Below are 14,941 nucleotides of genomic sequence, written 5' to 3'. Positions count from 1 at the left end.
AAGTTGACACTCAGTATTAACCATCACAGGTAGCAAACAGCATGACTATAGTCAATAACAGCTTATTTATACACTTTAAAATAACTAAAAGAGTGTAATTAGATTTTTTGTAACACAAAGAATAAATGCTTGAGGGCACGGATACCCCATTTTCCATGATGTAACTATTTCATATTGCATGCCTGTATCAAAACATCTAATGTACCTCATAAGTATATACACATACTATGTACCCATGAAAATTAAAAAGAAAAAATTTAGAAAGTGTGTGGCACCTCCTCATTCTCTTTTGCTCCTGCTTCCACCATGTGACATGCCTGCTCCCATTTCACCTTCTGCTGTGATTATTAGCTTCCTGAGCCCTCCCCAGAAGCTGATGCTAGAGCTGTGCTTCTGTATAGCCTGCAGAACCATGAGCAAATTAAACCTCTTTTTCTTATAAATTACCCAGTCTCAGGTATTTCTTTACAGTAATACAAGAATGGTCTAATACAGATAACAACTTCAAGCTTTGAAACAGGCATCTAGCCCTGGGGATATTCCTTGTCAATGTCTTTTAAACTGGGCTGTGTGCCTGATGGCCAATGGTGAGGGAAATAAAGAAGCCTGTGGAAAAACCTCACTTATGAAGTGACTTATTGCTTTGGTCAAGTTGCTCTGCTGAAGACAAATAAGCAGAAATTGCTAAAATTTCAGAGGGTTGGATTTAGGGTTAAACATAACTACAAGCTTATCAAAGAGGCTGTCATTTTGTGGGATTTTTAAAATAGAAAATATATTGTCTTCCCTGATAAAATGGAATAGAAAATGCTTAATATCATGTCCTACATGACCTCGTTTCATCATACTCTTTTACCTTTCACTTAACACTCTCTTACTGAACCATTCTCTTTCCCAATTCTGTCTCATTTGCTATTGTTTAGGTTGCTCTGGTTTAGTTCATTCATGCCTTCCAATGAGTCGATATTCCATTTGTCTGGAGGAGAATCAGGATCGACATTGTTCATTTCTTTTCATTCCATATGTTTATGTTTATTAGCTAAATCCACTGGAAAAAAAAAGATGATGTTTGTGACCTTTTCAGTTTGGGTTATGTGCTTTTCTTAGGTTTCACAGCAGGGCATTTATAGCTTTCTATGTCACTGAATTATTTTTTAATTTTTAGAACAATTTTAGTTTAGTGAAAAGTTATGAAGATAGTTCAAAGAGGTCTCAAATACACACACTAAGTTTCCCCTATTGTTAACATCTTACATTAGTATGATACATTTATTATAATTAATGAACCAATATTGACACAATATTATTAACTGAAGTCCATACTAATTTCAGATTTCCTTAGGTTTTTTTTTTAATATCCTTTGCTGTTTCATGATTCCAGACAGAATACTACATTAAACTTACTCATCATTTCTTCTTGGGAGAACCGTTGGCTGTAACTGTTTCTTAGACAGTTACATGAAATTGTTTTTGATGACCTTTCATTTCAGAGTAGTGTTGGCCAGGTATTTTGTAGCATGTCCTTTAACTGGAATTTGTCTCATGTTTTTCTTATAATGAAACTAGGTTGTATTTTTTGGGAGGAAGATAACAGAGTAAAGTGTCATTTACATCACATAAAATCAAGGATACATATCAGCAACATGACATCATGGTTGGTGTTAACTTTTATCATGTGGCTGAAGAAGTACAGATCAGATTTCTTCTGCAACATACTTTTTTATACCCATTTCCACACTGTGTTCTTTGGAAGGAAGTCACTATGCAGTTAAGGAGTGGGGAGTTATGTCCCACCTGCTTGAGGGATGTGGTAGACCCAATAAAGATTCCCATAGAGTGTAATTGCATTTCCTAATTCCTAAAATCTCTGAATAAGTCATTTAACATTGCAAGATAAATTAAAGTTCAAATGGAATTAAGATTGTTAATCAGTTGACCTCAAAATAGGGAGGACATCTTCAGTTTTTCAGGTGGGACCAATTTATTACAAAGGCCCTTAAAAGTGAAAGAGAATCAGGAAAAAAAAATGTGACTATGGAAGAATAGTCATTCAGATGTAATGTTGCCTACTTTGATGATGCAGAAAGGGGCCATGAGCCAAGATAATGTGGGCCGCTTCTAGAAGCTGGCAAAGGCATAGAAAAGAACTCACCACTAAAACTCCCCAAAAGAAATGTAGCTCTGTCTCCATCTGGATTTTCCGTAGTGAGACCTGTGTTGAACTTCCAACCTGCAGAACTGTAAAAAGCTAGAGTACCTAAATACATTATTTTTTTTTACAAGAGAGAATTGTCTCTTCTCCTCCGTGTATACTATTTATCCATTCTGTCACTTTTATTTGTGTGGACTTGTAAATATTTATTGTATATGTTAGGTTATAATTTAACAGTAATTAATTTACTTGGCAAATTGTTCCAACTATGATCATTAGGAACTCTTTCGGTTGGCTCCTATGTCCCTTTGACATACCCCCATTAGTATATGTGTCTGTGTGTTTAGCACTTTCTTACTTCATGCATTACAAGATGCTATGGGCTTATCAGGTATATTTCTTGCCTGAGTTCTAGAATAGGCTATCAGTCATTTCTACAAGGAACCCTAGTTTCTTTTGTTGTAGAATAGTATTAGAAATAATGATCTGGGAGGCAGATGGGCTTGTTGCTTCTGGGAAGTCCTTGCTGCTATAGCTTCTTCGCCTAACAAAGCAAAGATAAATATGTGTGTATATTAATCTGTATATGTACATATATTAATATCCATAAATACTTCTCTATGTAAGCATTTATATCTATATTAAGGTGAACATGAGTTTATACTGATTTCTTCAACTTAAATATATTTACACATTGATCTTTTTAACCAGCTCCCCTTACTTGCAACCTCTCACTCCTACAGTGAGAAGGGGTTCCTACTATCCAGCATCCATTTATTTAATTGTTCCAGCATACACACATAGTGGTAGTAGAATTGTTAACCTATGCTCTTATAAAAAAGTGAATTTACCAACTAAAGCATGGTGCTTATGTGAAGTTTCTTTTGCCTTGAGTTTTGCGAAATCTCTTCATTTCCAAAGTTACTTAGTGCAGCAACATTTTTCCTTACTCAGTTTAGTGAAGTAATTTCAGAAATTTGTTAACTGAATACTTTTTGTGTCCCATATTATATTTGCATCAAATATAGCACAGAAAAATGTATGGTATACACTTTTTTTTTTTTTTTTTTGAGACACAGTCTTGCTCTGTCACCCAGGCTGGAGTGCAGTGGCGTGATCTCCACTCACTGCAAGCTGCGCCTCCCAGGTTCACGCCATTCTCCTGCCTCAGCCTCCTGAGTAGCTGGGACTACAGGCGCCCGCCACCACGCCCAGCTAATTTTTGTATTTTTTAGTAGAGACGCGGGGTTTCACCGTGTTAGCCAGGATGGTCTGGATCTCCTGACATCGTGATCCGCCTGTCTCGGCCTCCCAAATTGCTGGAATTACAGGGATATACACTTTTTTGAAAAAAGACATTCATTGTGTATCTAAAATTAAAAGTTAACTAGATGTCATGGCTTTACTCTGGCATTACTACCCCTTCTGTTTCGTGAATACTTCATGAGCATTGACTATACCTTTGATTTGATTGTTATCTTGAAAACTTAACCTAAGCCCTAATAATATCAAAACATAATATAATATTATATATATTATTTATATGATTTAATATATATACTGGCTTAATATATTAATAATTTCTGACTGAAGGAAGGAAATGTCGTTTATGTGGTTCCTTCCCAGGGTCCTGCAGAACTAGACTTTTTAAAAAACAAAGAAATAAAACAAAATACAAATAACAACTTCAACCATAATTTACTTATATTTAAATATGAGAATTAACAGAAAAACTAGAGAACTGCTTTCTTGACCAAGCAATTTGCAAAGGTGTAATATTTGATTGTAAAAATACCACAAAAGGATATCATAAATTAATGTCCTTAGGTGAAGGTTAAAAACAGCATAGGTTGCTAAAATTAAAATAATCAAGATAACACAAACAAGCTCTTCAAAGCCTAAATCGATCAATAGAAATGTTTTTTTCATTTTTTTAAAAAAAAGGATAATAAAGTTCCCAAAGTTTTTTTTTTTTTTAGCACATTATTTCAAAACATTTTGAAATCAGGTGATTAGAACATAAACCCCTATGAAAGAAAGTAGAGTGAGTCAAGTCAGAATAGAGAAGATTATTATTATTTTTTTCAAATAGTTTTTTAAATGACATATTCAAATTAGCAGTCTCTAGTAGTTACTAGTTCTTTTTTTAAAAGAAATTGACTGATACCATATAGCTTTTAGGTATTACTTTTGATAATTCTGTGAGTATGGTTAAGGTTTCTAAAATTGAATGTGGGCAAATAGAAAATATAGGTGTGTTTACTAAGTTTGGTAACCAAAAACTAAGTTCAGTTAATCAATGGATATACCTGAGCTGCAAAGCTCTAAGCAAAAGGCATCATAATCATATGTGTAAAAATAGGAAAATGCAAGGTAATTGAGTTGTCATGATGAAGTGAAGTCAGGAGGTAAGATGGTGAGGAAACATCAGAATTAATCTTGGTTAGACTTTAATGTTGGTTACGTTAAGAGGTGGATGCTGTGTTTGAAGCTAAATGAAAAGCCACTAAGGTGGCATGAAAAGTTATTGAAAAGTTTTACCTAAGTGTATACCATCATTCTTTCCAATATGTACTTACTTAAAGGGGTTTATTTACTTTTTGTTGTTTTGAAATTATTTTCTATTTTTTAAAATAATGCCTAAAAAGAATCTAATTGAGCAATGATATCCAAAACTTTGAAAATGTTCTATTTAAAATAATTTCTTCAATAATTCCCTGACTTTTCTTGCCTGTAAAATTCCAATATCATGCTGAACAACAAACTGCTCATATATCTCTCCCAGATGGAAGGTTGAGACAAATTATTATTTAATGGCAGTAAACAGTGCTTTAGCTTTTCTCTCTGACTTCATTAACTGTGGTGAGTCAGTAAACATTTAGTTTTAAATCGTTGCTTTTTTTTGTTTGAGACATACTGTGTCTTTCTGATTTCTGTTAATAAAATGCAAGTGAAGGCAGCTAGAGAGTATAGAGTGATGCCGTTGGAAAATGTTTACTTTCAAACATTAAGACCACTCACTATATTTCTAAACTAATCATATTCCTTAAATGTACTAGATGCATTAAGGAAATTTTAAAGATTTATTTGAATGTTACTGTTATGGGTTGAATTGTGTTCCCTCAAATATTCATATATTGAAATCCTATGCCCTAATGCTTCAGAATGTTACCTTGTTTGGAAATAGAGTTGCTGCAGATGTAATTAGTCAAGTTACAATCAGGTGACACTAGAGAACAGTGGCCTCTAATCCAGTATGATAGTCATACGGTATCCTTATGAAAAGTAAATTAAGAGATTAATTTACTAAATTCAAAACTCAACTAAATTAAAAGCTTGTATTTGTCTACTACTAAGAAAATTTGTAATTTTTGCCACCAACATCCTACCATACACAGCTCTTTTAATTCTGACTTTCTTCTAGTGGATGTATATCTGATGCAGTTAGCTGTGTGTCTGGATCCAGAGCTGGACTAGTATTTTAGATGGAGTCAATCATAGCATGGTGTTTCAGTGATTGGTACATCAACAAGTATGGGATCCAAGCAGGGACACTGAAATGGCATAAAAGGTTTGCAGAGACTGTTGGAGAGCATGTACTTTGTTAGCTTGTTTGTTTGTTTACATCGAGAAGGTGAATGAGAGTGCTGTTAGCATGAAACTGATTTTAGCCACCACATTTATCCTAGATATAAAGTCAATGCAGTGAAACTTAAAACAAAGAAATTATGGGATCACAAGTATTGATGATCTCATTTGAGGTTCTGAATTAAACCATGCCTTGAAATTTTTTGTCCTGAACTGGTTAATTTATTTCATTACTATATAAAAGTTTGAACGGGCTTTATCATTTGCAAGGAAATCAAAAGGCTTACCTTATAACTCTGTATAGCTTGCAAATTTTAATTTGCATAATAGTCAACTCTTGAGAAAGATAAATGAAATAGAAATATCTCTGTCAAGACTGAACCAAAAGAAACGAGAAAGGAGAGAGGAAGGAACAGTGGGAAGAAAGAAAAAAAGAGAGATAAAGTGCTATTATACAAATAAAATAGGGAATGCTAAATTAGTTCTTAAATTTTATTTTGTTTTTCTACATCAATATCCCAAACTCAGATTAGTTAGGTAGTTTTCACTTGTGTGCAAATTTTGGTTTCAGACTGATTTTATATTGATGTTCGATTAAAAAAAGTTAAAGCTTTTCATGTTTTTCATTGCATGAAACAATTTAAAGCATATATATGATTACTGCTTGCATCACAATTTGAATTAACTTGCAAAATAGGATGATTTTTTACAATTTTATTATTTTTTGGTATTTTTGTCTTTAGTATTGGGGGGTGGTTTGTATTTTCCTTTTTTTTTTTGTTTCCTTTTTCATGTTTTGTTTTCCTAAATGCAGCTATATTTTTTCAATCTTAGAATTGTATTAGTCTGGGTTCTCCAAAGAAACAGACCTGAGAGAGTGAGACAGAGTGAGAGCAAGAGCGAGAATGGCAGAGAGAGAGAGACACAGAGAGAGAGAGAGAGAAGAGAGAGGAAAAAAGAAAAAGAGATTTATAAGGAATTGGCTAACATGATTACAGAGGTTGACAGGTCTCATTCAGCAAGCTAGAGACCCAGGAGAAGTGAGTTCAATCCATTTTTGGAACCAGTAAGTTTTCTGTACAAATATAATATCACGGTTGGGTTTGGGATGGGGCAAAATACCTCACAATTGTTCTTTCAAAGGCAAGTGCTGAGACTTATCTCGTTGTAGCATGTTTTTTCCATAACTCAGTTTGTAGTATTATTTATCTAATTCTAATTAAAACCTGTTTCTTCCATTCTTAATTAATGTATAAGTGAAAGCGGGAGCCATGAAATTTTAATAGTTGTTCTCAGGCTTGCCTATACATAGAAATTACATTGGGGTGGCTTTTAAAAATATGTGTGCTTGGGCTCCATCTGCAAGATGCTGGTTTAAATGGTCTGGACTAAGTGCTGGGCATTGGCACTTTAAGCACTCAGAATGATTCAACATGCTTCCAAGGTTGAGAATCATTATTGGGTGGAAGCTTATGCAATGAGTGAACATCAAGGGCCTTCTAACAACTTTCTTTTGGTGTATTTTAATATTTTTCTTGAATTACCCTTAACAATTGGGAAATTAAATCAGGTAGAGGGTACTTATGCCTATATAAATTTTATTTTATGTTTTATTAAGCTACATAGCGACAGACTTAAAACATGTAGGAAGGTATAATTTAGGGACACCTAAGGATTGATCTACCCAGAGAGTTTCTCGCCATTTATCCTGCCTTATGGCCTGCATTGTCTATACTATTTCTAACCTTGCATATCAGCACAATGTTTCTCAGCAGGGATGCTGGTGTATGCGTTTGGACACCTTTCTGTTGTGAAGGATCTTATCCACAATTGCAGGGTGTTTGTTATCTGTGGTTGCCTTGCCCCCCAACACATCACAAGTCATCAAAAGTGTCCAAAAATTTGAGGCTTGTGAAGGACCTTTGTATAAAAACAAATATATAATGTGGAATGAGAATATTATCATTACAAGTTATGAAAATATAGTAGAAAAATGGTTCAAATGTGTAGGGCAATCTTCACAAACATTAAATTCAGCAGAAATGGAATAAGTCTGGATGCAATATTACTTCACAATTTTCTGTACTGTAAAATTACCAGAATTGGCCTGGCACAGTGGCTCACACCTGTAATCCCAGCACTTTGGGAGGCTGAGGTGGGCAGATCACAAGGTCAGGAATTGGAGACTAATCTGCCAACATGGTGAAATCCTGTCTCTACCAAAAATACAAAAATTAGCAGGGCGTGGTGGCACACACCTGTAATCTTAGCTACTCAGGAGGCTGAGGCAGGAGAATTTCTTGTACCCGGGAGGCGGAGGTTGCAGTGAACCAAGATTGCGCCACTGCACTCCAGCCTGGGCGATAGAGTGAGACTCTGTCTTGGGAAAAAACAAACAAACAAACAAACAAACAAAATTTTACCAGAATTATTTCTTCACCAAAAAACTGAATGTTCATATTTTATTTCCCAATCCTTATTTTTTCACTTTTTACCTTGAAAACCAAATCAGTTTATTGAAATGGAAAGAATTAATATATAATCATCTTTTGAAAAATAATATATTTATAGTACTATAAATTTCTGTAGATTTTTGAATCATAAACTTGGAAAAAAGTAATGAGGAGATTACATATTATGTCAATAGGATAGATATATTGCATTAAATAGCAGAGTTTTCTTAAGCATTATTTCTGCTACAATTATAATAGCAAGAATAACAGTTCTATTTGATCATATCCTAAACTATTTAAATTATCAGTGTAAAATAAACCATTCCAAAACATACTGGCTTAATGTAACAACTATTTTATTATCTCTCATGATTCTCGAGCTGACCAGGTCAAGTTGGTTGGTTCTTTTGCTCCATAAGTTATTAGCTGGGACTGTAGTCATCTGGGAGCTCAAAGACTCACTTGCAAGGCTGGTAGTTGGTGCTGGCTAGCAGGCAGGCCTGCATGTGACTGTACCACATAGCTTGAACTTCTCAAAACAGAAGGGCTGGGTTCCAAGAGGCAGTGTCTCAGGCATATGCATTCAAAGACAAAAAAAGGAAAAGTCATTAGTCTTCTTAAAAGCTAGACCCAGAACAGGCATGTTATCATTTGGAACATAGTCTATTGGTTCAGAAGGCACAGTCCATCTGAGGCAAATAGAAGAAAAATGAACTCCAACTCTGTGAGGGAAGAGTGACCAAGAATTTGAAACAATTAATACATTGCAGTTTCTTTCTGATTATAAATGAATTGCAATAGTCCCACATTCCAAATACTCCAGACTCTCACAAAGCTTCATCCCATTACAAAATCAAGATCATAGTCCAAGACCCCACCATTTAAATTATGTCCAGGTATGGATGAAGCTCATGAGATATGGCTCTTTTACAGCTGAAGATCTGACAACTAAAGAGACAAGGCATATATCCTTTTACATACCCAACACACAGAGGTGAAACAGGGACAAGAGAAACACAGAGGATGTGTTCAATCAAGAAGGGGGAAATTGAGAGTAAGAGTCCAGTCACTGGCTCATAGAAATTCTGAAATACAGCCAGACCCATCTTGCCATTTCCTTGATGATATCTTAGACCACCAACCTGAGGGTTGTTCTCCCTGGGTCCTTATTCTGATATCTGGCCTCCCACTTTTGCCCTGTGAGTCATCCTTCTTTTTCCATATGAAATGTTCAGGTTTACAATAAAGTCACTTCCAGATCCATCTTCTGGCCCATAGAAATTTCAGAACCCAAAAGCCTTTTAAGATTCTAAACTTTTATCACTCAGTTCAAGTTGATGGGTTTCTTATGCATCAAAGTACTATCCATTTCTTTAGAAAAAATCACATCCAAAAAGCTACTAGGTTGGTGCATAAGGAATTGTGATTTTTGCCATTAAAAGTAATAGACCCCTAACTCAATATGACCATTGCTATAAGAAAATGGTCATATGAAGACACATAGATACACAAAGAAAATGCCATATGAAGCCAGAGGATTGGAGTGATGCATCTACAAGACAAGGAACACGAATGTCAGCAAACCATGAGAAGCTAGGAAGAGTCAAGGAAGGGCTCCTCTACTGGTTTCAAAGTGAACAAGGTCCTGCTAACACCTGATTTCAAACTTCTAATCTCAAGAACTGTGAGACAACAGATTTCTGTTTATAGTACTTTGTAATAACATCTCTAAGAAACTAATACATGTGTCAATATATTAAGTATGGTTTTCTGAATCTTCTAGTCTTGTCCCTTGAGCTATTTGCTATCTCCCCATAGATAACACACTGGTTTTAGTAAGAATAGCCTTATAATGTTTTTTACATACATTTGGGTAAGTTCTCCAACCTCTTTTTTCTTCAAGAGAGAGTTATGGGCTGGGCACAGTGGCTCACACCTGTAATCTCAACACTTTGGGAGGCTGAGACAGGCAGATAACTTGAGGTCAGGAGTTCAAGACCAGCCTGGCCAACATGGCAAAACCCTGTGTCTACTAAAAATACAAAAATTAGCAGGGCATGTTGGCATGTGCTTGTAATCCCAGCTACTCGGGAGGCTGAGGTAGGAGAATAGCTTGAACCCAGGAGACAGGGAGGTTGCAGTGAGCCAAGATCGCGCCACTGCACTCCAGCCTGGGTGACAGAGTGAGACTCTGTCTCAAAAACAAACAAACAAACAAAAAAAGAGTTATGGCTATTCCTGGTCCTTGAATTTTAGAATCAGCTTGTCAAAGCCACACAAATAAGTCTATTGAGATTTTGATTTAAATTGCATTGCCTCTATATAAAACTTGGGGGAGAATCAATAACTACATAATTGTAAGTCTTCCGTACTTAGAAAATAAATTATACTCTCTATAATTTGTAGCTTCTTTAATGTTTCTCTATATTAAATTTTTTCTCAGTTGTGACGTTTGTTAAATTTATTTCTGTGTACTTTAGAAAGGTGATGGCTAATTTTAATAAATATTTTCTATTTTTATGATTGACTTGTTTTGATTATAACAATATAGTTGCTTTTTATATTTTGATCTTATTTCTTGAAAAATTGCTATTGTGCATTTTAAGCTAATTTTTTTTCTGCTGCTACATATTGGATTTTCTGTAACACAATTATATTAGCTGTAAATAATGACAGTTCATTTTTTCCTAATCTACTTTTTTTCTTCTTTTTCTTTTCTTGATGGGCTGGCTAAAACATCTAGTACATTGTTTAATAGATGTGGTATGGATCAGCAACTTTTCTTTATTTCTTACCTTAAAGATAAAGTTTTCAATGTATCTACATATAAAAAGCAATTTGTTTAAGGATTTTGAAGACACTCTTTTTCAGGTTAAGTGAATTTCCTTCTATCCCTAATTTGTTAGTTTTATTGTAAATAAATGTAGCAATTTTTTTTTGCACTTCCCTTTTTTTCCAATTTTTTCTTCTTAAAGTTCTAAAAGTAGCATGTTACTGTTTCCTGAAGATGCTTTAAACTAATAGTTCTCAAATATTGTAAGCTTAATTATTTTGTATTCTTTACATTATTGTGATTATTTCAATATCTGAAGTCTTACAGGATATATTTACACTAGTTTTTTTGTTTGTTTGCTTTTGTTTCTTATTCTCAGCTTTTATTTTGTGTTTGGTCACTTCTGATTGTGCACTGAGAATTTCTCTTGAAGAATTATTTGTAGTCTTGAGTTATTTGAGACCTAAAATGAAGGTTTATCCTCTGGAAATAGTTTGCATTTGCTTCTTTCTGGCATCTGGGTACATTGCTAGTCTAGAAACACTCTCAACTTTAAAAAGAAATGGCTTACATATTTGCTTTTTTCTGTTTCGTTTTGGTACCACCTAGAAAATGTTAACTGGGGATTTATGTGACTTGCTTTGGTCAATAGAATGTAAGCAAAAGTGACATATTATTTTTGAGCAAAAGCTTTTAGAACAAGATTATATCTCCCCATACATTATTTTTCCTGTTACAATAACCAGCAATGTTTCATACTGACCCTGCTTCATTATCTGGGTTCCAGTGGAGAAAAACCTGGACTCAGGTAACACTGGTTCTAAAATGTCCATATAGTATGAGTAAGGGATATGTATCTGTTGATGCAAGCCACAGGCTGTTTGAATTTATTTGGTACTAGCACGTAATCTAGCCTATCTTGGCTGCTACAGGCAGTGACTAAGGTCAGTAGGGAGGTACACTGGATGAGTGTTGTTACTTTCTGTGATGAGAGCTAACAGCCCCTTGCTATGATTCAGAATGTTTTTGTCTAATTATGGTTGTCTGTGAGAAGATTGTGTTTCGAGTCATGATGTTATGTCATGTAAGGAGGCTTCCAGGGCAGGATTCATGGAGTCTGGGAGACCTATAATGGTGCTCACAGGCAGGCTATAGTGACTTTTACAGATTGGAGAGCTGCTTACCAAGGTTTGGCTCAAAAAGTCTTTTGAAACTTTTCCTTGCCTGATTTAAGGCAGAGGAATAAAGCACAGAAAAAGTTAATTATTTTGCTATGAAACAAAATGAAATACATAATCATATTTTCTAACTTTTTACCTGTCTCCCTAAAGCTGATACTCATCCATGAAGAATAATGCTTAAACTGCGAAACATTAATTTTTTCTCATGTAAGCACCCCATTCGCTAACATAACGCTCTTTAAATCCCCAACTTAAATGAAGGTATGTGAAAAACATCGCTTCACAAACATAACTGTAAAATATACACATAAACATATTTTATACTCAAGACATAAAGGGTCTTTCTGTTTTTCTGCTGTTTTATTTTTATTTCTATATCTTGCTTTACATCTATAAAAGTGGGGAAAAATCCGTCAATATGGAGAATATATATTTTCTTCTTTTGTCAGTGTCTTGGCCTGCCCTTGATAAAAGGTACACAATACCTAGAATCTGAAGGACTATGCCAGTCTGTGATCTCAATTCAGGTCAGTGTCAGGGGAGCTTTATCCAGATGGGTTCTTTGAATTCCAACAAGAGGCCTGGCCCCCAGCCAGTACAAGTCTATGGAGCTGCAATATTAAGCATTGTCACCAGCTGCAGAAGCATGATGGCTGTTTGTAGAAGCTGTCAACTGTCACCCATTCCCAAGATCACTTCCCATCCTTGCCTTTGTTAGCAAAAAAATAAAACCCTAGGTTTATCCACTAAATATAAGTGAAATTGAATAACTGGCTTCACTGTTAAAATGAAAATATCGGCTCCACGGCCAGTATTAGAAAAGAAGAAAGGCTATCTGAATAATGAGTGTTGAAATCACATGTGTGAAAATATCTCACTGTTCCTTTGAATTTAATCTGTGTTGTTGGGATAATTATCTTAAAACACAGTAAAATGCAAGAAACAACTTCAGAGGAGAAGGTTTTTTGTTAACAGTTCCACATCTTATAAAATGTAGAAAAATTATAACTTCCTGTTTTATTTAAGAACCTAAATAGGTACCACAATAGAGGATGAAAGGAAGAAAATCTGAACAGAAATAAATGGACTCTTTAGACCTAGAATTTTAAATATAGTTCTTCAATTTATTGCTTGAAATTATATAGTTTTCTCAGTTCTTCATTTTAATTAAAGAGAAAAACAAGTCAAATAATCTCAAGGTTTATTGAGTGTCATTTTACTAAGTACTTTATAATTGTGTTGGTGTAGAGATTCTGTGATCAGATTGCTTACCTAATGTAATCATCACATATGATTTGGAGAAAAAATGTCGACCTCTCTTATATACTATTAAGAGTGAGGGGCTATGAAAATTATAGAAATAAGAATGAGCAAAAAGAAAAAAGAAAATTTTCACATTTTTCCATTTTGTTACTATGAACAACTATTTTTATAGACACTTTATTATTGTTTCTATAATGGAAAATACTTTAAAAACTATTTATTTTGAAGTGAAGAGTTGCATGAGGAAAATCTCCCAAGTATATCTAATTTTTACTTCACATGTAAACAAATTAACTGCTTCTGCATTTGCATGATAATAGTATTCACCAGCTTTAGGATGAGACAAATGTAAAACAAAGTAGTTAGACTTAACTCTCTTCAGTATTGTTAATAACATAACGAAGTGTAGGTTTTTTTCAGATCTATTTAAAATTATGTAGCCTTTGATTGTCTGGCGCTTATTAATCTGTGTTGGGTTTGTTACTAAAGATCACAGAGTATAAATCAAATTATTAAATCAGTTACATAGAAAGAAAAGTCTAAGATAAAGAACAGGCCCTTGCAAAGAGAAACTATATTGTTTGTAAATGTAAAAGTACTAATTTAGATGGCATATGGCAACCACTGGGTAACTGACCAAGCAATTGTAGTGAAATTAGATGATCTGTCTTATTTTTAATCTAGCTCCACCAATTAACCCTATCTTGGATGGTGTTAACACCAGTAGCTGGTGCACCTGCCAAATATAGAGATGATTTAATGCTAGTAGCTGGTACATCTGTCAAAAGGGCAACCAACATTCAATTGGCTATTACCTTTAACTTCACCAACTTGAATTCCTGCCACTCTGCAGATTGCTGCAGCTTTCCTGGAAAATTTACCACTCTATTTGTCTTCTCAGTAGGCTGGAGCACAATTGGTGGTGGAAAGGAGCATTAGAAGGAACATTTTAAGTCTCTAGCTGTAGAAGTGGACTGTTGATGTAAAAATAATCAAGGTTTTGGAGTCTGTATTTGAATTCAACTTCTGCTTCTACACTTTTAACAAACTGTGCATTTCAATGTAGTTTGAACTATTGGTACCTCAGTTTCCTCTGTACAATGAGAGAATACAGTGAAAACACACACCAGTGTGTTTTCATGAAGGTTAAAAAGGAATATGTATATAAAAGTCCCTAATTTGACATGCACAACCAGTAAGCTCTTTGACAGCTTCCATGGTACTAACTCTCTAGCATGCCCAGTGTATTAATCTGTTCTCACATTGCTTACTTTTAATGGTAAAAACTGCAATTACTTTTGTACCCATATAATATAAAGGACTACATGTATTAGTCTGTTCTCACACTGCTATAAGGACATACCCCAGACTGACTAATTTATAAAAGGAAGAGGTTTAATGGACTTACAGTTTCCACATGGCTGGGGAGGCCTCACAATCCTGGTGGAAGGTGAAAGAGGAACAAAGGCACATCTTACATGGTGGCAGGTGAGGGAGCGTGTGCAGAGGAACTTCCATTTATAAAACCATC

This window comes from Pan paniscus, chromosome 15 (genome assembly GCF_029289425.2).
Source record: "Pan paniscus chromosome 15, NHGRI_mPanPan1-v2.0_pri, whole genome shotgun sequence".
NCBI lineage: Eukaryota > Metazoa > Chordata > Mammalia > Primates > Hominidae > Pan > Pan paniscus.
This window is presented reverse-complemented; position numbering follows the sequence as displayed.